The sequence below is a fragment of the Crinia signifera genome, chromosome 12, assembly GCF_055691185.1.
Source record: "Crinia signifera chromosome 12, ASM5569118v1, whole genome shotgun sequence".
NCBI lineage: Eukaryota > Metazoa > Chordata > Amphibia > Anura > Myobatrachidae > Crinia > Crinia signifera.
Window position 1 is genome coordinate 26189817 of NC_139228.1, and position 27034 is coordinate 26216850.

Here is a 27034-nt window from a genome sequence, read left to right on the forward strand (position 1 = left end):
CCATACAATCATTTGGTGTGCTACAAATATATATAGATAGATATAAATAAATACATATATATATATATATATATATATATATATATATATATAAATATATATATATAAATATATATATATATAAATATATATATATAAATATATATATAAATATATATATATAAATATAAATATATATTAATTCTGCCAGTGCCCATAGTGCCCCTAGTTTACCCTTGGTGCGTGCTCCTCTGCTGCGTGCTGTCCACTCCTGCTGCTGATGCTGAGTGCTGCTGACGCCCATCAGATCCAGCCCAACAGCAATCCTGCGCGCTGCTGGGAAGGCTGGATCACGTGGGCACTGGCCTGGGCAGCGAGCCAGAAGAGGAAGCCTCTGGACCGCGGGAGCAGCTGCGTGCGCCTGCGCATGCGCACCAGCGCTCCCGCGGCCATTTTAACTGTTCCAAAGTCGAGGCCGGCCGCGGCCATCTTTACTCAGGGCAAAGTTCAAGAAGATGCCGCGGCCGGCCCTGTAAAGGAGGGAGGGAGGGAAGGAAGAAGGGCGGGCGGGCGAGCGGCTGGAGCAGGACTCGGAGTCAGACGCAAAGCGGCAGAGTCTGACTGGCCGCGGGAGCAGCTGCGTGCGCCGCGCATGCGCACCAGCGCTCCCGCGGCCATTTTAACTATGGCAAAGCAAGAGGCCGGCCGCGGCCATCTTTACTCAGGCCAAAATTCACGTAGATGCCGCGGCCGGCCCTGTGAAGGAGGGAGGGAGGGCGGCCAGACCAGGAGAACAAGCGGCGCTGCGGCAGCCTCTGTCTGGACCGCGGGAGCAGCTGCGTGCGCCGCGCATGCGCACCAGCACTCCCGCGGCCATTTTAACTTTGGCACAGCTCGAGGCCGGCCGCGGCCATCTTTACATAGGGCAAAATGCACGTAGATGCCGCGGCCGGCCCTGTAAAGGAGGGAGGGCGGCCTTTCACTTCAAAATTATGCCGGCCCACCGGGAAACAGCCCGGTTTCCCGGTAGGCCAATCCGCCCCTGATTGATTATATAAGAGTGGTATTAACCAGTCCTGGAAATAGCTCTGGAAGTGATTCTAGCCTGATAAAGGACGACTTATGGACTATAGGCCTGCACATGGGACTTCATCACAGGATACAGGGGGAAGATAACATCTCCAAACCTCAGAAAGGGACCCAACTAAAATATTAATTTATCATCTTAAAAGGAGATAAAGACTAAGTAATCGTGACGATTATGACGTTTGGCTCCTACTTGGTCTGACCACCTCTCAGATTTAATTAACTGTTTAGCTGCTGTGTGCAACTGATTAAAAAGTGACCTGCACTTGTCCGAGATAATCTGATTCTGCACAAAGGAAAACATTTCTAATTCCCTACACACTGTCATATTTCTGTGATAGTCTTCCCAAAGCCTGTTGTCTGCAGCAATGTACATTGGGGCTGGTTAATATACCCTTTTTATATGAAAAAGCTGTGTCGCACCTGGGATTTTGTATCTGGCTCCAACACGGGTTCGACCTGGCTTGTGCCCCTTTTACACGAGAGTTCCCACCTGGCATAATGCCGGGCAGGTGATGTCACCGGAGGCGGGTCCTGAGCCGGTGCTGGGAGATTTCCCTTGTAGTGAACAGGTCCTGGGTCGCATCGCCCCAGGTTAACCATTTATAATGCCCTCAGATCCGGGTCATTCCCACGTTCTACCACAGTGGCAAACGCAGGATTTTCAGAAGGGGGTTTCCAGAGGGGTGGAGCAAAGCACAGAGATGGACACTTAGGTGACCCAGTATATGCCGGGTCAGTTAAAGTATTATAGATAGACCAAATGTATATAAATAATAATAATAATAAAAAAATTATATATATATATATATATATATATATATATATATACATACATATACTGTACATACATACATACATACAGGGGAGTCAACAGCAGTGTATGACCCCCTGGGCATAGCAATGCATTGGGGCTCCTACCGATCCTCCAGCGGTAGGGGTGGGGGAAGCTTTGATGTCCCACGGGTGGTAGGGGGTATTATATCAACCGCTCAGCATGTAGGGCCTGGATCAGTAATTTCCACTATTTACACCTTTACTGCACAGATGGTGGGAGATGGAGTGGGAGAAGGGGGCTTTGGGCTGAATGAAGGGGCCCTGATACATAACTTCCAGGGTGGTAGAGGATGTTTAATATGCAGAGGAGGGGTGAATAGTGGAGTGGGCTCATTATTCATAATCTTATGGTGGGAGGACAGCTTGCTTGACGGCAGATATCTCCAGTTCCCTGAAATAGATTTCTAAGATTTTAATGGAATTCAAAACTAGAGAATACCACCTACTAAATGGTACTGGGGACTAGGGGATCAGAGTTCAGGAGGCAGAGCAATCTGCCAACGAGTATATAAAACTACATACCAGGTGTGTGGAGCTGGAGCAGTAACCAGCTGCTGGAAGGCTGATATCTCTGGTTCTGGGAACAGTAGAGACAAGCTCCTAGTGTCCATCAAAGGGGGAGAGTCCCAGCTTTTGGAATATACCATCAGAAAAAGTCAGACAGAACCTGAAATATCTGACTGGGAATAACAATTAACAGGCTTGGATGGGGACCACTGCTTTGAAGTCAGATATCTCCGGTTCCCAAGGGCCGATTTTTACAATTCTTATACCCATGGAAAGAGGGGACCCTCAGCTTTCAGCTAAGGGCCCTTAGACTCCTGGAGGGGTTTCTGGGTACTCAGAAACCCCCCCTGCGTGCGCTACTGTACCCTGGTTGCTACCTGGGTAGAATTCTCGGGACACTCGACCCATGATTTTTTCCAAGGACCCTTTTCCACTAGCGAAAAAGCCGAACTGCTTTTCACATGCTTTGGCCATCTAGCACAGGGCAAAGGGGTGTGGTATAGGGTTCCGACAGTCGGGATCCCGACAGTCATTAGCCCGACGGGATCCCGACTGGCCGGACTCAGACAGCATGGTGAGTGCAACAAAGCCCCTTGCCGGCACAGTGGCTCGCTACGCTCGCCACCTATTCTATTCTCCCGGTACTTGTTTCCTAGCATGGCGCCCATCTCGTTGATTGTATGCCTTAACTTTAAGGCACTTAAGGCATACAATCAACGCGATGGACCCGATTTTGTGTCAATCACCAGCTAATTTGCAGGTGAAATCGGGTTGATCGCGGCCCCTAATAAGGGGCCGCGATGCGACCGACGCGATCAACGCGATTTTCCCATAGGGAACAATGTAAAATTATTTTTAAAGTGAAAATCGGGTTGATCGCGTCGGTCGCGGGCCATTATAATCAACCCGATTTTACATAGGTGACAATGTGAAATGGGCCAATATGGCCAATTTCACCTTGAATATGGTTAAAAAGTATGTTTAATGCCCCCCCACCATTGTTAACGCCACCCCACTATTGACGCCAACCCGAAGCGTGGCGAACGGCGGCGGTACGCGTCCTCCGACCTTTTCATACCCCTACTATCCACGTCGGCGTGCAGTTGATCTTACATAGTGTGGCGAGCGCAGCGAGCCCGAAGCGTGGCGAGCGCACGTGGATACCTGTGAAGCCCGCGAGGGGACGCGGATACCTGTGAAGGCATCCGCTTCCGCTCGCCACGCTTCGGGCTCGGTGGCTCGCTGCGCTCGCCACACTTTATAAAATAAACTCCACGCCGACGTGGATAGTAGGGGTATGAAAAGGTCGGAGGACGCGTACCGCCGCCCCTCGCGGGCTCGCTGCGCTCGCCACGCTTCGGGTTGGTGTCAATAGTGGGGTGGCGTTAACAATGAGGGGGGGGGGTTGGTATTAAAAAGGGGGGTTTGGGGGCTTTTTACATTGAAATCAATGGAGATGAAGCTGGCATTGTTCCTACCTTACACTGATCACGTAGCATTATAAAGCTGCGGTATGACTCATGACCAGATGCCACGTGTTTGCCACGCCATTGTGGCGAGCTCACGCTGGACGCTGTTCCCTATGCCATTATGGTAGCCTTATACAGTAGTACATACAGATAGTGGTAGATGCTCAATTAGTTCGGTAATACTACTCCGGTGCACGAGGGAGGGGTTAATGCTTCTATTTTAATTACATTTCATTTGATCTCTCTCTTTATATATAGCTTCGGCTTCCTATCACTAATATTTGTTAACACTATAGTATCTCACTGGCGTGCCGCACTGGGCTTTCTAGCTTATGACAGTTTTTGGGGCGCCGCACCCTGCACCTAGATATAGCGCTAGGGACACCCAATATACAGAGCAGCCTTGACATGGCTTCGGGGCATATCATACACCTGCGCAGGTATATGTAACCAATATCTCTGAATTCTATTATCACGTAGTGTTCAAGATTGGTTACTAATACCACTCAGTGAGCTGGGGGAAACAATGTCCTGTTTTTAGACTTATGCAGCAGCACTGAAGCAGATTTATCGTCTGACCTCCAGCTGTTCCAAATATTCTGGAGAGGCGGCGCTGAAAGCCCCCGCTGTCCTGAGAACATGTGAAGTGTTCTCGCTGCATGTTCTCTATGAGATGGACAGGAGCTGCTCCTAGTGTGGCCATACCGGATCTACGTTCTCCTACCCCCGGCCCTCAGATCACTGATGATTGTGCTGCTGTACAATATTGTATAGAGAATACAGTGCAAGTAATAAATGCGTTTCTATAGCGGGATCCAGCGCTCAGCCCGGAACGTCTCAGCAGAACGTTGTCTTTGTAGAATATTGAATTACGAGCAGGATATGTTGGATACATCACTTTGTTCCTTATTGACCTTATGTCTCTTTCATATATGTGTGATTTCTCTCCCCCCCCCCCCCCCCCATCTATGCCCCCCCTCATTATGAGATACCCCCACTGCTTTAATTAAGCCCCTGCGGTTTGCAAAAATGTGCCTGTCTGGTGTCATTATTTTCCTGGGGGATCTTTATAATTACCCACATCCATCGCTGGATGCCTGCAAGCTGCTGCATCCTTATTACCAGCCCGCTAATCGTTGCATCCACAAGAACAGCTGCTCTGCAAGTTCTATGCTCAAGAGCAGGAGGGGGTTCCCCGGAGCTGTCACATCTCCCCCATTCTCGTCTCAGTGCATTCCACGTCCTGTGTGAGCGAGTTCTGCTCCAGCGTGTGAGCGGTGGCAGCGCAAACGCAGCGGCTAGGCCCAGACACATACTGCTAGGGTAATAGGCTACTTTTAGGATTAACTCACGTGCATCAGCATGTGTGTCTGTGTGTGTGCGTGCTTGTGTGTGTGTGTGAGAGTGTTCATTAAACGCCGTCAGGGACTGATATGTAGAAAACAAATAGACATTAAAGGGTACATTTTACTAGAGCTTCTAAAACTGCAGGTGATGTTGCCAATAGCAACCAATCAAATTCAGTCAACCGTCTCTATATTTTATTCTAGAAAATGGAAGACAGAACCTCATTTGTTGCTATGGGCAACTTTAAATCATATACAGGGGTGAATTTATATATTTTATTATTAATAATAATAATAATAATAATAATTGGTATTATTTGTATGGGTCATAGGTTTGACTGCATGAAAGTCGACACGCACCAGGTCTACCAATGCGGATCGACCGGGCTTATGCCTACACCTGAAATAGGTTGACATGGCTGAGGTTGACCGGATCGGAAGGTCCACACAAGCATTAGGTTGACAATGGGAAGGTCGACATGAGGACTGTTGACATGAACACCATCTAAGTCTGCCATGTCCCCTCGCTGTGCTCGCCAGGCTTCCGGCACCGCGCTGTAGTAGAAGGTAGAGTATGATATACCGCCTGTCGGCAAATGTCGCCTAGAAAAAGACACGTAAAAACACATGTCGACATTTCATCTGTCGACCTTCCTTTTGGCACACTAGTGCTTGTGTTAACATTCCGACCCTGTCAACCATAGCCATATTGACCTATTTGAGTTGTCGACCTAAGCTCTGTCAACCTTCAGTGGTCGACCTAATGCATGTCGAACTCCATAGGGTGGGCCTAATTACCGTATCCCATTTATATAGCACTTTTCTCCCAGTAGGACTCTTAGGGCCACATTCATCAAACAACATTTGCAGCTAAATCCCCGAAAACACCCGTTAGCCGCAAATATTAATATACCAGGGGTTCCGATCCCTGCTGCGAACCCACCTGCACCGCGGCCGGCCGCCTCCCTCATAGCTTTCTATGGGGGATGCGAAGCTGCCCGATGTGTCTGAGATGGCGATAGCCCATTGTAGCCTATGGGCTACTGATCGCACTGCTGCTGGGGCAGTGCGGTCAGCAGGGTCAGCGCGCGTCGGGGTTCAGTGCTAACCACGCATGCGCAGACCCCCTCCAGCTTCCGACTGAGCTCATCGTTTGTGGAATGATACAGCGCTAGGTAACATTCCGCCCAGATCACATTGTAAATGCGATAATGATTTACATTCGTCTGTACTGCACAAAAACAAGCTAAACAGTGGATATTAGTAAATGCTTGAGAGAACAGGAAAGTCTTGAGTCTATTTTTAAAGGAATCCAGAGTGGGGGCCTCTCTCACTGTGTGAGTATGAGAGTCACACTTTACCAATGGAACCAGTGTGTGCCTTGAGCTGTTCTCAAGTGTGCCCCCAGATCTAGAGAGGCCCAAACCAGTTTACAGCCACCACCAGTTCAATTGTTATTTACTGGTCTCTTCTTTTCATGTAAAGGGCCAATGTATTTTATTTTAGTGACCTGTGGGGATCAGTGTGGTTGTTTTTTTTCATATGGGGGTGAAGAGGTTTTTTTTTTTTGCCCTGTGGGAGCCAATGTGTTTTGCCCTGTGGGATCTCATGGTGTGCCTTGGCAATTTTGAAATCTTATTAAGTGTGCCGCAAGGTAAAAAAGTTGAAAATCACTGCTCTAATGGTTAAGAATAGCAATGTGATGACTGGCCACACCCATGTGGAGACATGTCACACCCCTAACACTAGGGATGGCCAATGACGTGGTCGCCATTGATGGTTGACATCACCCCTCTGGAGTCTTGTCACACCCCAAACACTAGGGATGGCCAATAATGTGGTCACCGTTGATGGTTGACATCAATGGCAGAATACTGTGTAACGGATGACCACTGTTGGTTTCAACTATTGATCCTTTGATAAAGCTGCCTGGAGCAGTGAAACCGGTCAGGATTTTCTTCTCACCATCCACAGAAAGGAAAAACTCTGAGATCACAGACCCACCCAACACCACTCGGACCCCCCCCTTTTCCATTCGGATTACAAATTAATCCGCAACTATAGTAGAGGTTGAGGACACCATCCCGCTTCATTCCATCCAGCGGTGGGAGTTGATAATTTGCGCCACCTTGGGCCACTCCTGAAAATTACATCTCGTCCTCCCTCCATATTGCGGACTTGGGGACACCACTGTTGCTCCATTTGGACGTTTGAGATTCCCCACATTGCCGATTGGGGGACACCTTTGTTGCTCCGTATGGACGTTTGGGACTTTCTGGGTCAAATCCAATTCTATGGTTTGGTTTGGTGAGATTTTAGAATTCCTTTTTAACTCAATTGTTTTATTATATATTCTATCTACATGTCTTTTTTAGAATGATTAATAAATTTCTGTGATAGGTCTAACCAATCTGATTTTTCATTATAATTATTTTCTGTCACATGCACTAATCGAAAAAAAGTTTATTTAGCGCTGCTCAAACCTTTTTTCTTTTTTTCCATTGATGGTCATCCCTTTTCTTTGACTAACTGCCCCGTTTGCCAATCAGAACCTGAGAGTGGGGCTTCACGGGTGTCGGGGGTGTAGCTATGCTCCTCTTCCCATCACTTTGAGGGGAAACAACAGCTGTTTAACTATGCTGTGCCATCGATGTAGAGAAACTTTCTAGTTCTCCCCCATTGATGGCCAAAGTAGTCTACATGGACCATAAACCATCAATGATTATGAATTATTGATGGTCGATGGCCATCCCTACTTACTGTATTCCTCCGGCAGGACCTTCATGCCCCAGTACAACACTGGTCAGTATAGATGGAATATGGCAGTAACTGTGAGCTCCCAGGACAAACTATATTAGAAAGACAAATAAGCCGCAAACCCCTAGAAAATGTTGGGCAAGTATATAAATGGGTGGAATTTTTATAAGATTAGCCAAAATGCTGAAGAACAAGACTGGAAAATGAGATAGTTATATTATACTTAACCACCATGTAAGAAGGAGACACTGTGGGCAATTAAGGGGGCGTTGCCGAATGGTCTTGTCATTAGGCCACACCCCCAACATAGGGAAACTTATACGATCCATGGGTCTGTGTTGAGGAGCGGAGCTAAATGAGGCAATTCATACCTTTACCCCTGCAGGGAAAGGGGGTGGGGTTTAGTGGCAGCTCCAGAGGAGTGGCTGCAGTACAGTTCAAAATTCAAATAGGGGAACCACACCCACTTCCAGTGAGTCGGCTTGGAATGACCGTTATGATACGCAATGCTCTTTGAATAGCCACACTGAGGTGGCGGGTGTTAAATGTGTTTAATGCAGGAATGCCTACCCTCCTAGAATGTCCGGGGAAAAGTCCCCCGCATTGCCACCAGTCTCCCACCCCCGCCCCCCCTCCGTGGGACCAAATGACTTGGATCACGTCATTGTAGCCCCACCCACCACTGTGCAATGCCTGTAATAGTGGCATTGCACTGCCCGGGCATGACCACGATGACGGGATAATGCTGGCAACACCTCAAACACAGCTTTTCACTCATAACTCCTCCCCCGCTCTGCCACTGCCACTCCTCCCCGCTTAACGGCACTGAAAGTAGGCAACCGTGGAATAATGACACCCAGAAGTAGGAGTGCCAATATTTCTATCCTTTGGCATACCTCCCAACTATTGTCCCTCTGAAATCAGAACCTGCTGCGCCAAAGGCGTGGCCGGTCCGAAAGAGGGCCAGAGCGAAGGGATGGGTGGGCATGGCCTCTGGTAGATAGGGGGTGTGGCCTAGCACTGCAACCCCCTTTTAAATCCATTTCAGGGGTGTGTTCATCACTCCAGTAACAATCGGGCAGCCCCCAACCCATCCCCTCCGTGCACTGAAGAGATGCCGGGACATAGCCAGCGGGACAGTGGTGCTAGTTTAATCTTGGCGACATCAGCTGTACATACAGGCCTGACTGATGGACTTTTGCCTGTATCAGTGTAAATACTATTTCCCGTCACATTAACACTGATATTATGTGTTTTTTTTTTAGCTGGCGCCTTGTATAAATGATATGCAAACTACAATTGGCTGTGTATATAGTAATGAATACAATATCACCTGTTATAATATATTCCATCCACTTTGAGCTTCTCGCGGCTTTACTCCCATTTTATGGTAAAATCCTCCCTTGGCCGCCGGCTGTTTCTCAATTCCAGAAAGTGCATTTTTGACAACAGTAATATAAATATCCATAATTCTCACACATGAGAGAGTGATGTTTACAGCCTCCTTTATGGAACTATATTTTATTTATAGGTGCTCTGAGCTCAGCTGCTGGCGCAGGAATCAATGGTCCTGATTCACAGTGAGAATGTCTGAGTCACAGGAGACGAGCGGCAACAAAATGAGGAGATCGGAGACCTAACAGCAGTGAATGGGAATCCTCAGCACTGTGTTCTCATTCCACGGGTAGAATAACCGCCGCACTGAGTGTTTTTGCAGGACTGAAGTCAAAAACTACTCTGTGCAATCGAAGACGTTCATATGAATTCAACTGCGGAGGATGGGTGTGTGTGATGTTATGTCAACAGTTATATCGACATGCACGAGGTTGACATGAGAGTTTTGACGTGGTCTTCAATATGGTTAAAAAAGGGGCAGACTAGATGGGGTCAAATGGTTCTCATCTGCCGTCACATTCTATGTGTCTATCATAATGTTGATATGTAGTCGATGTGAAGTGCAGGATGGGGGTTCTGTATTGGTGGCCAGTGAACCTGGAAAAGGGAGGGGCATTGGGTAAAAGGGGGTGGGGTTTCATGACACCCCGTTCCCATCACTCTGTGGGAGTTTCAATCACAGCATCGCCCCCTGCAGGGGCTACACCTGTACCTTACAGCAATAAGCAGTGGTGTGTGCTCCCCTCACTGCCCCCCCCCCCCCCCATCACTGGACACTCTGTGTGGGACGGCTGCACAGTCCTAGGAAAACCAGATGTCCAGCTGAATGCAGGATAGTCGGGATATATGGAATAGAGAACAATACACACATGGGGAGGTCTTGTTACCTTACTTATTGATCTACCCTCGTATTTCCAATCTGTTTCACATTCTCACCCTAAAGAAAAAAAATGGTACTTGTTTCCTAGCACGGCCACCACGATTTCTATCTTGGTGGTCGTGTCGGAAAAAATTGTGTCGGTCGCGTCGGGTGCATACCAAAACGCACACGACGCGACCGACGCGATGTAACCGATTTCTCCATAGGCTTCAATGTTAAAATAATTTAACATTGAAGCCTATGGAGAAATTGGGTCCATCGTGTCCATAGGCTTCAATGTTAAATTATTTTAACATTGAAGCCTATGGAGAAATCGGGTCCATCGTGTCCATAGGCTTCAATGTTAAATTATTTTAACATTGAAACTGAGTCCATTTAACATAGTAAAAAAATGGTAAAAGGGCCAATATGGGCCATTTCTCATTGGGTATGGCCCCGTCATGTGTGTAAAAAATAATGGCCCCCCATTGTGGCCGCCACCCCCACGATTGACGCGAACCCGAAGCGTGGCGAGCGGCGGCGGTGTGCGTCCTCCGACCTTTTCATTCCCCTACTATCCACGTCGGCGTGGAGTTGAGAATAGATTAGTGTGGCGATCGCAGCGAGCCACCGAGCCCGAAGCATGGCGAGCGGACGCTGATACCTTCACAGATCCCTGCGTCCCCTCGCGGGCTTCACAGGTATCAGCGTCCGCTCGCCACGCTTCGGGCTCGGTGGCTCGCTGCGCTCGCCACACTAATCTATTCTCAACTCCACACCGACGTGGATAGTAGGGGAATGAAAAGGTCGGAGGACGTGCACCGCCGCCCCTCGCGGGCTCGCAGCGCTCGCCACGCTTCGGGTTCACGTCAATCGTGGGGGTGTCGGCCACAATGGGGGGCCATTATTTTTTACACACATGACGGGGCCATACCCAATGAGAAATGGCCCATATTCGGCCTTTTCCCATTTTTTACTATGTTAAATGGACTCAGTTTCAATGTTAAAATAATTTAACATTGAAGCCTATGGAGAAATCGGGGGCATCGCGTCGGGCGCGCATAGGCTTCAATGTTAAAATATTTTAACATTGAAGCCTATGGGGAAATCGTGGGCATCGCGTCGGTCGCGTCGTGTGCCTTCTTAAGGCACACGACCGACGCAATGTACCCGAGTTGTGCTTTTTTCAAAGGAAATCGTGGGCATCGTGGGCATCGCGTGCCTTAAAGTTAAGGCACACGATGCCCGCGATTGTGGCCGTGCTAGGAAACAAGTACCAAAAAAATATTAAACCTCCCTCTGACCTACAAATTCCCTCAACTAGGGTCGGAACTAGCAAGTGGTGGTCCCGGTTGCGGAACTTGTGAGTGGGCGGTCAAGGTTCAAAAATATAATTTGTGCCCCTCTCCTCCACTCCAACCCAGGTTCACAATGTCCCACATAGCACTTGGTGGTAGCAGTGGGCCACTTCATCCTCAGGGTCCCTGGTGCAATACACCTGCTGCACCAATGGTAGTTCTGCCTCTGAGTGGTCCCATGTGCAAAAATAAAGATGGCCACCACCCACAATTCTAGAAAATAAAAATAATGGATAGTACCTTTCTGGTGATGCGGTTTTCTGTTGGCACAGAAAGGTGCCATATACAGTATTATATTTCAGTATTGCCTACCTTCCCGGTATGGCCGAGAGGGTCCCGAAAATCAGGTCACTGTCCCGGCCCCCTTGGAAAGGTGGGCAACCCTCCCGGATTCTGGGGGACCGCCGACCCCCCCCCCCTCCCCTGATTGTGTCTTCCACCCCCCTGACCACGGCGTTTAAATAACCTTATCTGCCGATCTGGGATGGGGGGCGGGGCTAAAGTGTCATAATCGCCGGCATTTAGCCCCACCCCTCCGCGGAGATCGGTATATCTGGTAATTTTTCTTCATGGGGATGGGGCTTAATGACGTCACGCTTAAGCCCCGCCCCCAAACTCCTGCTGAAAGTCTCCTCTCCGGGCTTCTCCCGGAAAGGAGCATTCAAAATTCGGCAACCCTGTTATATTTATGGGTGACATATAACCAGAACTATTTTTCAGCAGGCTCCAGCAGGAACTGAGGCCCTTATTCTAGTTCACTCTTTCTGACAAAATATTTCTTAGATGGACAAAACCATGTGCACTGCAGGTGAGGCAGGTGTTACTTGTGCAGAGATAATTAGATTTGGGTGGGGTTTTACACCTGCCTCACCTGCAGTGCACATGGTTTTGTCCATCTAAGAAATATTTTGTCAGAGAGTGAACTAGAATAAGGGCCTCAGTTCCTGCTGGAGCCTGCTGAAAAATAGCCCTGCATATAACATAGATCTCCAGAGGATGTCTCTCAGCGGTGGTGGCAGATTCCAATGCAGAGAGTAGTAGAGTAGCACAATAGGTTGCATTGTAATTCTAATGAATAATATCAGTACCCTGCATACTTGTGGGTTAGCCAACACCAGCAGACACATCAGTAGAGGTTTGGGGGTTAGGGTTCCAATGGTTTGCCTCGCAGTGGGATCAGATTGTGATCTAGCCTAGTGGTTCCCAACCCTGCTCCTCAAATACCCCCAACAGTGCAGCTTGTCCAGGTCACCCGGCAGGTGCACAGGTGCACTCATTATTCAAACACATTTTAAAAGATCCACAGGTGAAGCTAATTATTTCACTTGTAATTCTGTGTGGAGATCTGGAAAACATGCACTGGTTGGGGAAACTTGAGGACCGGGGCTGGGAACCACTGATGTAGCTTAATGAGGCCAGACAATTTTGTTTCCAAGTTGGCTTGACCGACGTACACATTTGTGGTTGCTCCTGACAACTCCTCTGTGCTCCGACTTTGCCTCAAATCTCAGCTAGAACCTACTGGTCCACATCAATTCCAGGATTTTGCTACCGCCTTTTCCTTAAGCGTACCTCCTGTCAGCTAGCCCTCAAATTAATTTGTGGGGTGTAATTTATGGATTCCAGTAGCGAAGCCTGAAATTATTCTGTAATCGTGATCGTGGAGCTTATTAAGCTGCACTCTACTGTGAACCATACTTCAGCCATTAACGTCATATAGGATATAATTATTACACAACTGTATTACACTGCAGTCAGCCTTCAGCTTCCCTGATCACATCACAGTGCTGGATATATATATACCCCTGATTATAGGCATTGTACTATGACAGAATACGCATGCTGGACATGGTCATGGGCTGAATTGCTCCATACTCCAATTCTAAACCCTGTCTGTATATCCAACCTAATAATATTGAAACAAAGTATAAAACTGATACAAAGTTTGTCTATTTGTGATCATAAGTGATTTAGGCGGTGATTCAGCATGGCGCCGTAAGCAGCATAAATTCGCTGCTTACTGAGCACTCAAACGCCACCCGGCAGGCAAGCGAATGCCCCCCCCCCCCTTGCAAAGCGCATGGCCACATCTGCATGCTAACGAATGTGTTCGCTGACACTTCCATTCGGATGCGGCCTTAAAGGCGAAAAATCCATCGATGGTTGCCAACCATCGAATGATTATTTTTTTAGCTGCTCGCAGATAAGTCAGTCTCATCTGACTTTTATCTGCCCTGGAAATGGGCGAACATGTGACCTCATGTAATGTCAGCCGCACGCATGTCCTGTGCAGGCTTCGACCCGCCTGCATTTGCTGGTTTTCCCCATGCATTAGCCTCCCTCCTTACACTCGCCCCCCCCCCCCCCCTCCCTCTCCCTCTTGTTTGACCCTCGGCGGCTGTGATATTCACTGACGACAATCGTACAGCGGCTCTGCACATGTGTATATTTGCCCATACGCGAGCTCAGAGCACACCATCGGTCCCCGGCATCAATACGCCGGGGACCCACCCATGTTAACTCAGGTCCTTTTGTTTATAATATGACAATGTGATTTAAACACTTTAATATAGTCTTTTATTTTGGAAATCCTGGGTTGAGTCCTGATCTTCAGGCGGAGTTTTGTGTTTTCATGACCTCAGCGCACTCATAGGGTATTGCAGAATAAGTCATAACTACAAATAGATCCCTTGTTGCTACTATGTATTCTCCGGAGAATGTGTTTAACAATGAGATGGCCCTGAGTCTAGTGCTTTTTGTTCTGTGCTTTTTTTTTTCATCGTAGAACATTTCCTCCTTCTCAATCCCCCGGCAGAACCCTGATAGGATTAACAACTCCATTACATACTGGTTAGATTTACATAGCTGCAATAAGCCTATTGATGTAGATACAATGGGACAAGCCAGTGGGAAATAGAGGTTGACAACATTTCCATATTTGCTTCAGTATATATTATGCCGAGATGTTTTACAGCTAACGGTAGCGCAGAACAGCAAAATAAATAAAAGTAATAAATAAAATAAAATAAATATGTAGAAAAAATATTATTAAATAGATATTTGTAGATATATATTTATATGTGTGTGTATGTATGTATGTGTGTATATATATATATATATATATATATATATATAAATAATCATACCCGAAGCTAAGATGCCAGTCCATCTCACGATGCCTGCTAGTCTGATATATTGTGAGGCTAGGACGTACGTGAGGCTTGGACAGCGCAGTTGTAAATTACTTTTGCAAATGAGGCCACAAACTAAAATGTCGCTGAAGGCAAGAATCATATATTGCAGGAATAATCAGCCAAAAACAAGAGAACAAACATTAATGTCAGTGCTGGAGCAAGAGGACTGGAGAGAGAGAGAGAGGACTGTGCAATATGCTATGGTCAATGTGGGGCTCATTTGTCACTGGATAATTGCGGCCTAATCCCCTAAAACACCTGTTTAATTATTAAGTAGCGCCTGAATGTATGACAGACGAAACGCAGCAGATACCTCCGTTCCCTACAGCAGCCCCCATAGGTTACTATAGAGGATGGTACCAGATTTACCAATTTCTGAAATTCGCAGCATTGGTCCCTGCTTATGTCTATGTGTTGCCTCTACTACTAGATGTTTTTCTCATTTTAATCTTAGATTCTTTTGATGTAACTGTATTCATTTCTCCAAAAAGATTTACATACGCTAATGATGATCACCAGCGATAGAGGATTGGCCCACGAGTCCTGTAAGACAACTTTTTAAATTTGCCAGTGACCTGGCATGATAGTCCATGACCACTAATATCCAGTCAACCAGAATGGTCCCAATGACCCCCCCCCACACACACACCACTACCCCAATGCACACATTATTTAAATACTTTAATGGGAATCTGTTGACCTAATACATGTTGACCTTTTTTATATGTCCACCTTCTGCCTGTCGACCAATAGTGGTCAACCTTTGAGTGTTGACCTAATTATCCATAATCATTTCATTTTGGCGCCCCGAAATTGCTTAATGTCACAAGTTGTCTAATGGTGCTGTGTGGGAGGGTCAGGGGGTTCCATGAGGGGGGAGCGTTTGATTTGGATCGGGGTGGGGGCTTGTTGTGGGTCTAAGTTAGTGAAGAGACCAAGGATGAAAGAGGAGCTGAAGGGGGAGAGAGGAGAGATACCTGTTTATGAAGTGGGAGTAGAGCGGGGTGCAAGGATTGACCCAGAGGAGTATCCAGCCCACAGTAGCTAGCCACACACTGTAGGTGCTGGAGCTGGGTGTAGGGAGCAGTAGGGCTCACGAGGGTTGAGAAGCGCAAAGAGGAGGGGGGCGGGGGGAGTGGAGCAGGCAGAAACAGTATTATCTCCCATCTAACCCCTCTCCTCACACCACCCATGTTTCAGCACCTTAGATCACAGGTCTTCAACCTGTGGCCCTCCAGATGTTGTGGAACTACATGTCCCAGCATGCCCTGAGGTTTTTTGGCACGCTCTTATAGGAAAAAATGTGGCAATGCATGCTGGAACATGTAGTTTCACAACATCTGGAGGGCTACAGGTTGAAGACCCATGCCTTAGATCAACTATGGCCCTCCTACACATCCCAGCATGCCTTGCTATAGTTTTTGCATTCCCTAATAGCAAAAAAGTGGCAAGGCATGCTGGGACTTGTAGTTTCACAACAGCTGGAGGGCCATAGTTTGGCCGTGCCTGCCTTAGATCATCCCAGTACCTAGAGATAATTCCCTGCTGGCCTGCTCTGTTGTGTACCAGTTCTATATAATGGACCCACAACAGGATAGATCACGCCTCATGTTGAGCATCTCGGTCCCCTGCACATCACCGGGAGCACAGAGCAATCTCATGATGCAGGAATTACTGTAGGTACATTGGCAAGCGTATTCAGCCTTTGTAAGCCCTAGCAGCCATCCCGGGCTATGCTAAAGTTTATCTATCCTAATGGAATTACACTGAATCGCTGCATGAACTGTCACTGGGAATCCAATTTCATTTTAAGCAGGGTTTTGATGATGATGCATGACTCTGCCAGCACTGACACATCTGCTTAAGTCGCCGGTGATTTTCCCCGGACTGGACAGCAGCACAATAAGAAGATGAGGTATTCAAATTATTTACCATCTGTGACGGAGCCGCAATCTCTGGGTGACAGGAGACGGCGGCGTAATGTATGCAAACAAACTCCACAAATACAAGAGAAGCTAGCAGAGCCAGTTACATTGCAGCAAGGGGTGGAATGAGATACAGTATTACAGCAAGCCTTAAATACTCTGCCCCCCACATACCTGCTGTCGATGATGCCTGGATAGCGATCAGAGCTGTATTTGTGCTTTACACCCCTTCCCACATGGTTATGGTATACCGGATCGGAGCTGTCTAGGTCGTTCATGTTATGGTCTGTCACCCTCAGCCGAACACGTCTAGTTTGACGCCTAAAGATAGCAGACCACATGTATAGCACATTATACACCTCGTGGCACCTAACAAATAAAAGAGAATAATAATTCAACATTTTTAACTCTATTGCTTTGATGTCAGTGATTTCCAGCCATATGCGGTTATCAACTTGTACTCCTGAATATTCAACTACTCTGGTCTGGATATATTCCAATTAATTTGTCACTGGAACAAGAGAGGCTTTTTCGCTTTAACTACACAGGATTTTATACTAGTATGTCCTAGTACTCTGATTGATGGATATATTCACTGCAATGAGTCAAACCTGATCAGGGCTGCCACTAGCAATTTTCTGGCCTGGGACTTATTTCCAGTCTGGGGCTCCTCCGTCCCTCCCCCATCTCCCCCCCCTTATCTCCACCCACCTCCCTTCACTTACCGCCTGACTCCTGCTCTCTCATCCCCCTGCAGGTCCAGAAGCACAGGCTTCTTCAATGCAGGACCCCAGCGGCCAATTAAAATGCAGCACCGGCTGGTGAGCCAATCAGAGCTCCTGTACCGGCAGCCGCTCTGATTGGCTAACGGTATATGAGCTCTGATTGGCTCAAAAGCTGATGCAGGCAGAAGTTTGTGTGCAGGCAGCACAGAGGAGGCATTTGGGGGGGTTTGCGGTGGGCAAAATGAACTGCCGGGGCCCAGGAGAGCTGTACCTACAGCACCCCCCCTGTCGGTGGCCCTGAACCTGATATTCTCCCCTTATGTCTGTCTGCAATCACCATTTTTAATATTCTGGTCTTCATATCTCCATATGAATGGTAGACAGGATGACTTGGTTCTGTGCGGAGATAAGAACCAAGGTTTACATAACAGTCAACATAGTGTATAAGAAAGATAACACAGCCTATTTATCCTGTGGGCATTGGCTGCGAACATGCTTTAATTGTTTGTTGTGCAAAGCTTAGTAAATACAGACTTATTTGAAGCTCTTGTTCATGATGATGTTTGACAGAAGCAAGGGTTTCACCAAAGGGGGTGTTCCGGTAACAGTGTATAGGCTGCTGGGAGATTCAGACAAGCTGAACTGGATGGAGACTCAATTCTCCGCTGACTCCTTCCCCTTCTCTGTGTAAATAAACAGATAGGTCTCTGAGGTTCGTTCTGCAGGTCCCTTGTCCTTCTAATCATGGACCAGGACAGACCATAGATCTTATCTGCGCCAGGCCAACTCTTTGCACTGTCAGTTCCCATTTCCAAGCTATGCTTCAACGGATCGCTAGCTCTTGCAGCAAATTTGGGGGTTATCCATTGACGCTGTATAACTGCCAGAGCATGGAGGACCCTAATTCCAATCCAATCACCCACAACATGAGGGTGTCACACGGATTATGTCAATCATTTCAGGTGACCACCCGCCACTTTAGTCTTCTCACTTCATTTGGAGGTTGAATGTTGGTGACTCTTTCTTCGGGCTAATTAGAAACATGGGATGTTGATAACAGATAACATATAATTAGCCATCCAGTCTGAATCCAGCTTGGTTTATTTTCAGGGTAAATGAATGTTTGGAGACCATTGCTGATGACAGGGGACAGCATTGAGCATTAAAACAATAGATGCTGCGCCCCAAGATTGTTGGGGCTCCATTCTGGCTGATACCATTTAAACTAGTTTGCAGACATTTTGATACTTGTTCCAGGATTTAGCAAACTATATTATTCCGTATTATTATCTTGAATTTATTCACAGATAGCGCTCAAAAGTCCAAGAACATCACGGAAATAGGGGCAGGTGATTGCTAGAGGACATCAGTGTTCAGAGCCACTCAGGCCCGCCACCAGGAATTATAGGACCCGGGACTCATTTCCAGTCTGGGCCCCGGGTCCCCCCTCCTCACTTGACTTACCGTAACCCGGCTCCTACTACCCCATCTCCTCTTCCAGCCCTGATGTCCTGGAGTGCAGGTTCCTTCAACTCAGGATGCCGGCGGCCAATTAAAATGCAGCACCGGCTGGTGAGCCAATCAGAGCTCACGTATCATCAGCTGCTCTGATTGGCTGCCATTAATCTAGCTCTGATTGGCTCAAAAGCCAGTGTGGCATTTTAAATGGCCGTCGGCGTCCTGGGACCTGCTTTGTTCATTGCAGCGGAGGCAGTCGGGGGGTTGCGGTGGGCAAAATGAGCTGCCCATGCCCTCCCAGAGTACCCCCCTGTTGGTGGCCCTGGAGCCATTCTACAGCTTTTGTGAAGGCAAATATAGGTATATTAGGCCTATGGGGCAGGTTTAAGGAAATGTGGAGGTGCCCACATCAACCAATCAGATAGTAGCTATCATTTTTCCAGAATGTACAAGATGGTGGATAAACGGTGATTGGTTACTATGACACCTAAAGTTTTTTCCTTTTTTAGACATTTTAGTAAATCTATACCTCAGTCTATGATATCTACTCAGGTCTGGACACTCTGGTTCTCAAAGAAAGGTGAGGGAGCCCAGGGCCAACCCACCCATCATATCTAAATAATAATAAAGAAAGAAAATCAAAACTTACCCCTCCTTTGGGCTCGGTCCTTCTCTCAACATTTTTCTATACAGTGAATGGCTGTCAGCATTCTGATTGGTGGATAGCTCCATACATCCACCAATCAGCATGCTGAAAGCCATTCACTGTCTGGAGGCAGGTAGAAAATACTGCCGGGTATCTCTGATTGTGTGCAATGGTCAGGGGTGCCGAGAGGAGGGGGGGGGGGGGGGCAGGTACAGTTTACCGGGGCCCAGGCCTGTCAGGGGGGCCCAGGTCTGGACACACAGTTTTTTTTTAAATTTGGTGATGAGTGCACCGGGTCTGAGTATGCCGGAGTAAGCTGTTCAGCTGAAGCGTTGGGAGTGCGGATGTGGGCCGGCGTGGGGGCAGCATCATCACAGAGGTCTTGCTGAGCGTCGTTCCACTCTCCGACTCCAGGGCCTGCTGAGAGCCCGCCACGTGACTTGGGAGTTTACCGTGGCTCGGCGACAGGAGGATATTTAGGGTAGGTAGTCCCTGGGGGCCGGGAGGAGCTGGGTCAGATAGAGGCTTGTTAACCCCTGGCACAGCATGTAACCCCTGGCAGAGGATGTAACCCCATGGCAAAGAGCATGTTAACAAACCCATGGCAATGAGCATGTAACCCCTGGCAGAGCATGCTAACCCCTGGCAGAGCATGTAACCCCTGGCAGAGCAGGTAAATCCCATGGCGAAGAGCATGTTAACCCCTGGCATCAAGCGTGAAGCCATAGCAATGAGCATTTAGGTAAGCAGAACTTATAGTATGTGGCATAATATGTTTGGTATTATATGTAATAGACGGTACATGTGAGTTATCCGGGCGTCCGATTTGAAAATCGGGTCGGATCGGGCACATCGCATCGCATCGCATGCGACCATCGGATGCGATGCGATGCGATGCGATGCGATGACCCGATTTTTCCATAGGAATCAATGTTAAAATGGACTGAGTCCATTTTAACATGGAATTCAATGGGAAAAAGGGGTCCTTTTCATACCCCTACTATCCAAGTGGGCATGGAGTTGGATATAAACCTGTGGCGAGCGTAGCGAGCCACCGAGCCCGAAGCGTGGCGAGCGTAGCGAGCCCCGCGAGGGGACACGGAATACCGTCCCCTCGCGGGGCTCGCTTCGCTCGCCACGCTTCGGGCTCGGTGGCTCGCTACGCTCGCCACAGGTTTATATCCAACTCCATGCCCACTTGGATAGTAGGGGTATGAAAAGGACCCCTTTTTCCATAGGAATCATTTTAACATTGATTCCTATGGAAAAATCGGGTCATCGCATCCGATATCGCATGCGATGCGATGCGATGCGATATCGCATCGCATCGCATCTGATTGTATGCCTTAACTTAAGGCATACAATCAAAAAATCGGACGCCCGGATAACTCACAAGTACCTAATAGACATTACAGTGTGTGGCATAATATGTAATGAGCATTACGTTGTGTGGAATAACGTGTAATGGGCATTATGGCATGTGGTAAAATATTTAAAAGGTATTTTGGTGTATGGCATAATGTGTACTGGCCACTACGCTGTGTGGCATAATGTGTAAGGAGCATTATGGCATGTGGTATAATATGTAATGGGTGTTTTTGTCTCTGTATCCACCTTGGAAGCAGTGGCGTAACAACAGGTCCGCATAGTGTGCGGGGAGCTCTGTCTGTGGGGGCCCCAGGAAGTTGTTGTACCGGGGCCCATGATTTCTCTTGACGGCCCTGGCAATGGTTCCCATACAGATGGAGCGCGTCTCTTCTTTGCAGGGGATGGCGATGATGACGCCAGCCACAATGCCCCGCCATCTGTATCTGCGAAAGGGGACGCACGCGCATCTCGTGCGCGCGGGTCCCCTTTCGCAGATACAGATGGTGGGTGGCGGGGGATGGCGGCTGACATCGCCATCCCCTTCCGATGGCTTCCTCCGGGTCCCCACCGGCTTGTCGGCGGTCACCCGGGGTCTCCACCGCTTCCCAGGACCCCCCTAACCCTGTCCGTCTCCCTGAAGTGGAGACGGACAGGGTTCCCGTCGCCCAGAAACTGAGACGCCCGTGCGCTTGAGACGCACGCGCGTCTCAGTCAGATGGACGCCGGGCTGCTGGCGGATCGCCAGTGGTGACGTTCTGGTGATTCGCCAGCAAGAGGGAGCCCGGCTCCATCTGTATATCAATCAGCGGTGTATTGGGGCAATCTTGGCATCCCCATGCGTAACATTCTCGATTCTCCAATCCCAGCGTGGATTGCAGAATCAGGACTTTTAATATCCCCGATCCCTTGACTGATCGCCGATCATCTCTGCCTGCTGATCGGCTCATCCGGTCTGGGCAACATTCTATACCTACCAACCAAAAAACTCCAGCTGTCCTTGCTTAAAGGCCACTAGAATCGTGGCACCCTGAGCAGCTTCCTGGTGTGTCCATACGTTAAGATGGCCCTAACGGCATCCTTGCCTTGCTTTAAAATAACTTTATTGACTGTTATTTTAAAGCAAGGCTTGACAACATGGAATCTTGTAGTACTACATGGACTACACTGTCTCCTTGCAAATTTCTCATCTACTATAATACTCTTTTCTGTGTTACTTGTCTATCATGATTTATGCTGCATTTCTTGTTTCCGTTGTATTTTTGTGTTTCTACTTCAATGATATTTTAGAAAACACAAACTGTCTTGAAAACAACCTTCTGCCACATTCTTGTTCGATAAAACCCTTAACTCTAATGAATGTTTTTATTTTTATTTTGCTGCATATATAATATTTATATTTAAATGACCATATAATAAGGTGCCCATATATGGTGCGATATGTGCTAGGTGCCTCCTGTACTAGATCGCATTGCATCTAGTTCATATCGCATGCGATACGCTACAACAGGATGTGATTTTAACTAGATTTGATACCATCTAGTACAATAACTAAACTAAAAGTCTGCACATACATTTTTGGCCTGTGATCAGGGTCCCAGACCGGTCGGAAATGGAGGGTGCATGGCCACCAGACGGGGGCGTGACCACGCCCCTGTGGAAAAAAGAGTGAGAGAGAGGACAGACTGCCGCTGCAGGTGTCTCTCTCCCCAGCTTAGCACACGGCACTGAGCAGCGTGTGCTGAGCTGGGGAGAGAGGCTGTGCTGCGGCGGCAACAGCCTGTCATCCCTCTCCCCAATACTCTGCTTCCTTCAATGAGGGAGGGGGAGCGGTACCCGGGCCACTCCAGCAGACCCGAGCCTGCTTAAAAAGTACCAGCTCCCCTGTCTTTATGCCACTGCGTGCAATATGAACTACGAAGGCATGCAACCATCAAATGATTTCTCTGCGGCGGAGGCGTGCAAGGGAATGTGTTTTGGTTACATATCCCCCTCGAATGTTACCGAGGGGAATTGTCGGGGGGAGGGGGGGGGGGGGCGTTTATTCGGACAGGCGGCGGGCAGCGTCTCAACCACTCAGTAAGCTGCGATGTTCGCAGCTTACCTAGTTGACCTGAATCGGGCCGTTGATCCATTTGCTCCTATATCTTTTCCCATTTTCTCACACGGACGCCATTCCTCATCTTCCTGTTCTTTCCTGTAGAGAGAGTTTGTGTTACATCGGTCGTCACGTAATTAGTTCTATACAGCAGTAAATTGGAGCGCGAGTTTCTATGTCCCAGAACCCCCTTCTCTGTGCGTCACCACGCCGCTCTGGGGAAGGACGCTAATGGCTATATGTATTACAAGCACTTAGAATATTTGGCGCTATGCCACAACATAGGAACTTGCAAGGAACAGATTACATAAACGACCTTGTTTTATCGTGTTACTATTAACTCTTGCTGAGGCTATTCATTTCATTCTCCATAACCTGGTCCGGTGAGAAGTACGGACCCCCTAGAGAAAAGCGACCATTGAAAGGGGGTTAAACGCATTACCGGTCTACACTTTTCCCAACAGGGACCTGGAAGGGAAACTGAACCATAATGCTACCTTTTCATCAAGGGTTGATGACCTAATTAGGAGGAAGATCTGCCTGAAACCTGATAGGGTGTTTATTTTATTTGGAGGGCATGGTCCGCCCCTGACCTTCATTAGGGGGGAAAGAACAGAGATGGATGCAGCTCATTAACCCCTTCAGGTTATATCTCAAGCTCATTAACCCCCATCTGTTAAATGGCTGTGTTGTTAACAATGGCTCTGTGTCCACCTATGTAATATTATCGGGGGCCCGTGTGGGGTGTAATATTTTTCCTTAAAGTTACTTAGCATAATGACCTTTGAACTTGCGCCATCCTGTACAAATTCAGCATGGCTTTAATTATTATAATTCTGTGTGAATAATTTGCACCCTTCGGGAGAACTACATATTATCACACTATTCCATTCATAATAAGGGGTTACTAAGATCGGAAATCTATTGGAGATGGGATGTTGCCCATAGCAACCAAACAGAACTTGGTTATTATTCATTTAGCACCGTCTAGAAGATAATTGCCAGAATCTGATTGGTTGCCCAAAGCAACATGCCATCTTTAAGATAACTCTCATCTTATTCAATAAACCCTTAAGGCAGGTATATCCAAACTGTGGTTCCAGCTGTTGTGAAACTACACATCCCAGCATGCCTTGCCATAGTTTTAGCAGTCCCTAATAGCAAAACTGTGGCAAGGCATGATGGGACTTGTAGTTCACAACAGCTGGAAGGCCATAGTTTGGACATGGCTGCCTTGATGGTATTATACCGGGATACGGTCACTCGGTCAAACCTATGCCAGTCAACATACATTAGGTCGACCTCTGAAGGTTGACAGGGCTTAGGTTGACACCTGAAATAGGTAGGCATGGCTAAGGTGGCGAGGGGACGCAGTACACTTAGACGGGGTCCATGTTGACTATGTCGACATTTGGGACATAAAAACATGAAAAACTCATGTCGACCTTTTGGCTGTCGACCTTCCCATTGTCTAACTAACGCTTATGTCGACATTCTGACCCTGTCGACCTTAGCCATGACGAATGATTTCAGGTGTCGACCATCAGTGTAATGTATTGAGACAACCCCTATTACCCATCATTAAATGAAGTCCGCCAACCTTATAGAAAAATAATGACCTAGTCCTGACCTTTGTTCTTCCAGTCCAGTGGTTCTCAACCTCGGTCCTCAGCACCCCACACAGTGCATGTTTTCCAGGTCTCCTCACAGAATCACATGTGATCTAATTAGCTCCACCTGCGGATCTTTTAAAATGCACTGTCAATGAGTAATGAGTGCACCTGTGCAGCTGCCGGGTGACCTGGAAAACGCGAACTGTGTGGGTCCTGAGGAATGAGTTTGAGAACCCCTGATCCAGTCTATGATATAAATGATACATTAACCATCTATGGTGGCACCAAATCCTGTGGTTTTCTGCCACCCTGATACCTACGTCGGTGCCGCCTGCTGATACAGCTATGGTTATGTACCCTGTACTTGTCTTCACCTGTAAAGGTCCCCATACATTATTGCAATTTTGACCCATCGGGACGGTAATTCGTATGAAAAATATCAAATTGTATGACATTTACTTTTGATTCCGATGGGTGGCCCCCTGCACATCGAAACAGACCTGGAGATTGTCACTGCTTCAATAAGGATACATCGTATCCCGCAGCACTGAATGTGCTCACACGCAATACATCCTGTGCAACGTGACCGCATTCGATGCATCATATAAGAGCCAGGAAGTTGCCGATGTAATGCATGCAATACATCGGCTAAGTGTATGGGGGCCTTAGTCACTGTGAGGTAGATGTATGAAGCAGTGATAAGGGAGGAGAAGTGATAAAGTGCCTGGTACTTTATCACCGGCCAATCAGCACCTCACTGTTAAGTTATAGGCTGGGTTTAAAAAAGGATAGTTAGGAGCTGATTGGATGGTGATAAAGTACAAGGCACTGCATCACTTCTCCTCCCCTATCACTGCTTCATACCTCTTCATACGGATTTTGTCTATGTACTCTGTAATTGGGCTCTGTGGATCCCTTGTGGCACCATACAAATAAAGGATGATGATAATAATAATAATAATAAAAAATGTCATATCTGGGGTGAGATTTAATAGGATGAGAGATTCATAAAGTGAGAGATTTGGTAAGAAATCTCCAGGGTTTTTTTTTTTAAAGCGGCAATCATTTACATTGCACAATCAAACTGGTTTTGCAGTGTAAATGATTGCCGCTTTAAAAAAACCTGGAGATTTCTTACCAAATCTCTCACTTTATGAATCTCTCATCCTATTAAATCTCACCCCTGAGTGGAATCTGTGCGTCCCTATATTATGCCCTTCTCCTGTACCCCCTGTGTTTTTTGTTTTTTTTTTAGCCTGTTTACTTTTTTATTTTATTTACCTAGTGCAGGTTATCATTTTAAGTATAAATTTCCAATTAAAGTAAATTATGGCTGGATAATATCTCAGTTAGATTAACATGTGTTATAAACGTCACAGTACAAAGGGGCCTATTTATTAACAATATTTTGAAAAAAATCTGTTTTTTTTTTCTCCCAGGAAAATTAAGTATCCCCTTCATGTAAAAAGAGGTCACCACAGCAGATCCATTTAATATCACAAAAGCAACCCCTGCACAGGCGCCATTTAAAAACACAAAACAAAAAAAAAAAAACGGGAGAAGGATCTGATCTAAAAGATCCCTCTCCAGTGCCGCTCACTTGTAGGGGGTAAGAATAATAGTTCAAACCAAGATAACACATAAGTGATCACTTTTAACATGCCTCCCCCCCCCCCCCCCCACAAAGCATTCCTATACTCCATCTCACCTTGAAGTAGCACTATGTACAGTACTCAGTCAATTACATTAGCGCAAGTGTTAATACAGCTTTATGGATTTTACACAAATAAAACAAGCCCAAGTGGCAAATGGTAACTCTGTGTTGTGATGATACTAATGTTCCGCGACCCGGACCGACCATCTGGTGAGCAGATTTCAGGTTTATACAGTGTCAGTGTGGAGAGGGGCAGACCCTCATTCGCACCCTACTTCTGTCTGCCGCTGCCTTCCTAATAACGCCATGTTTTCCCTTCGGGCCCACTAAAGTCATTTACTCTTTAATTGCAATTAAACTCATTTACATAGCAGATGAGGCTAATTGCTGGTATTAGTTACCAAATGCAGGGCCGTGTTGGGAGGGAGCAATGTGCCCTACAGGTAGGAACGTGATCCCAGCTGTAATTGAGGTGGGGACAGAGAAGAGGACTTCTTCAGGGGGATGCATTGTAAGCTGCTGCAATGACTGGCAGAGCATTCTCATATCTGGAGTGCAACTTGTAGTATTTAACGGCTTAAGGCAAGATGGGAAGTGAATTGAAATCCAGTTCTTCATAGCTACAAGCTCGGTGCAGACCTGATGGAGAAGAGTTAAGGATTGTATTGTATTAACCCGGGTTTTTCTCTTGTGGACCCGGGTCAGTGGCAGTGTAAAAGGGGTTAACTCATGTCCCTTTACACGGGAGTTCTACCAAGGTCTT

The 27034-nt window shown here is 47.3% G+C and overlaps 1 protein-coding gene across 6 annotated transcripts in view; it reads left to right on the forward strand.

The window, feature by feature from the left end:
- Positions 1-27034, forward strand: part of DPH6 (diphthamine biosynthesis 6) — a 225223-nt gene that overhangs the window by 135384 nt on the left and 62805 nt on the right. The window lies entirely within an intron of this gene.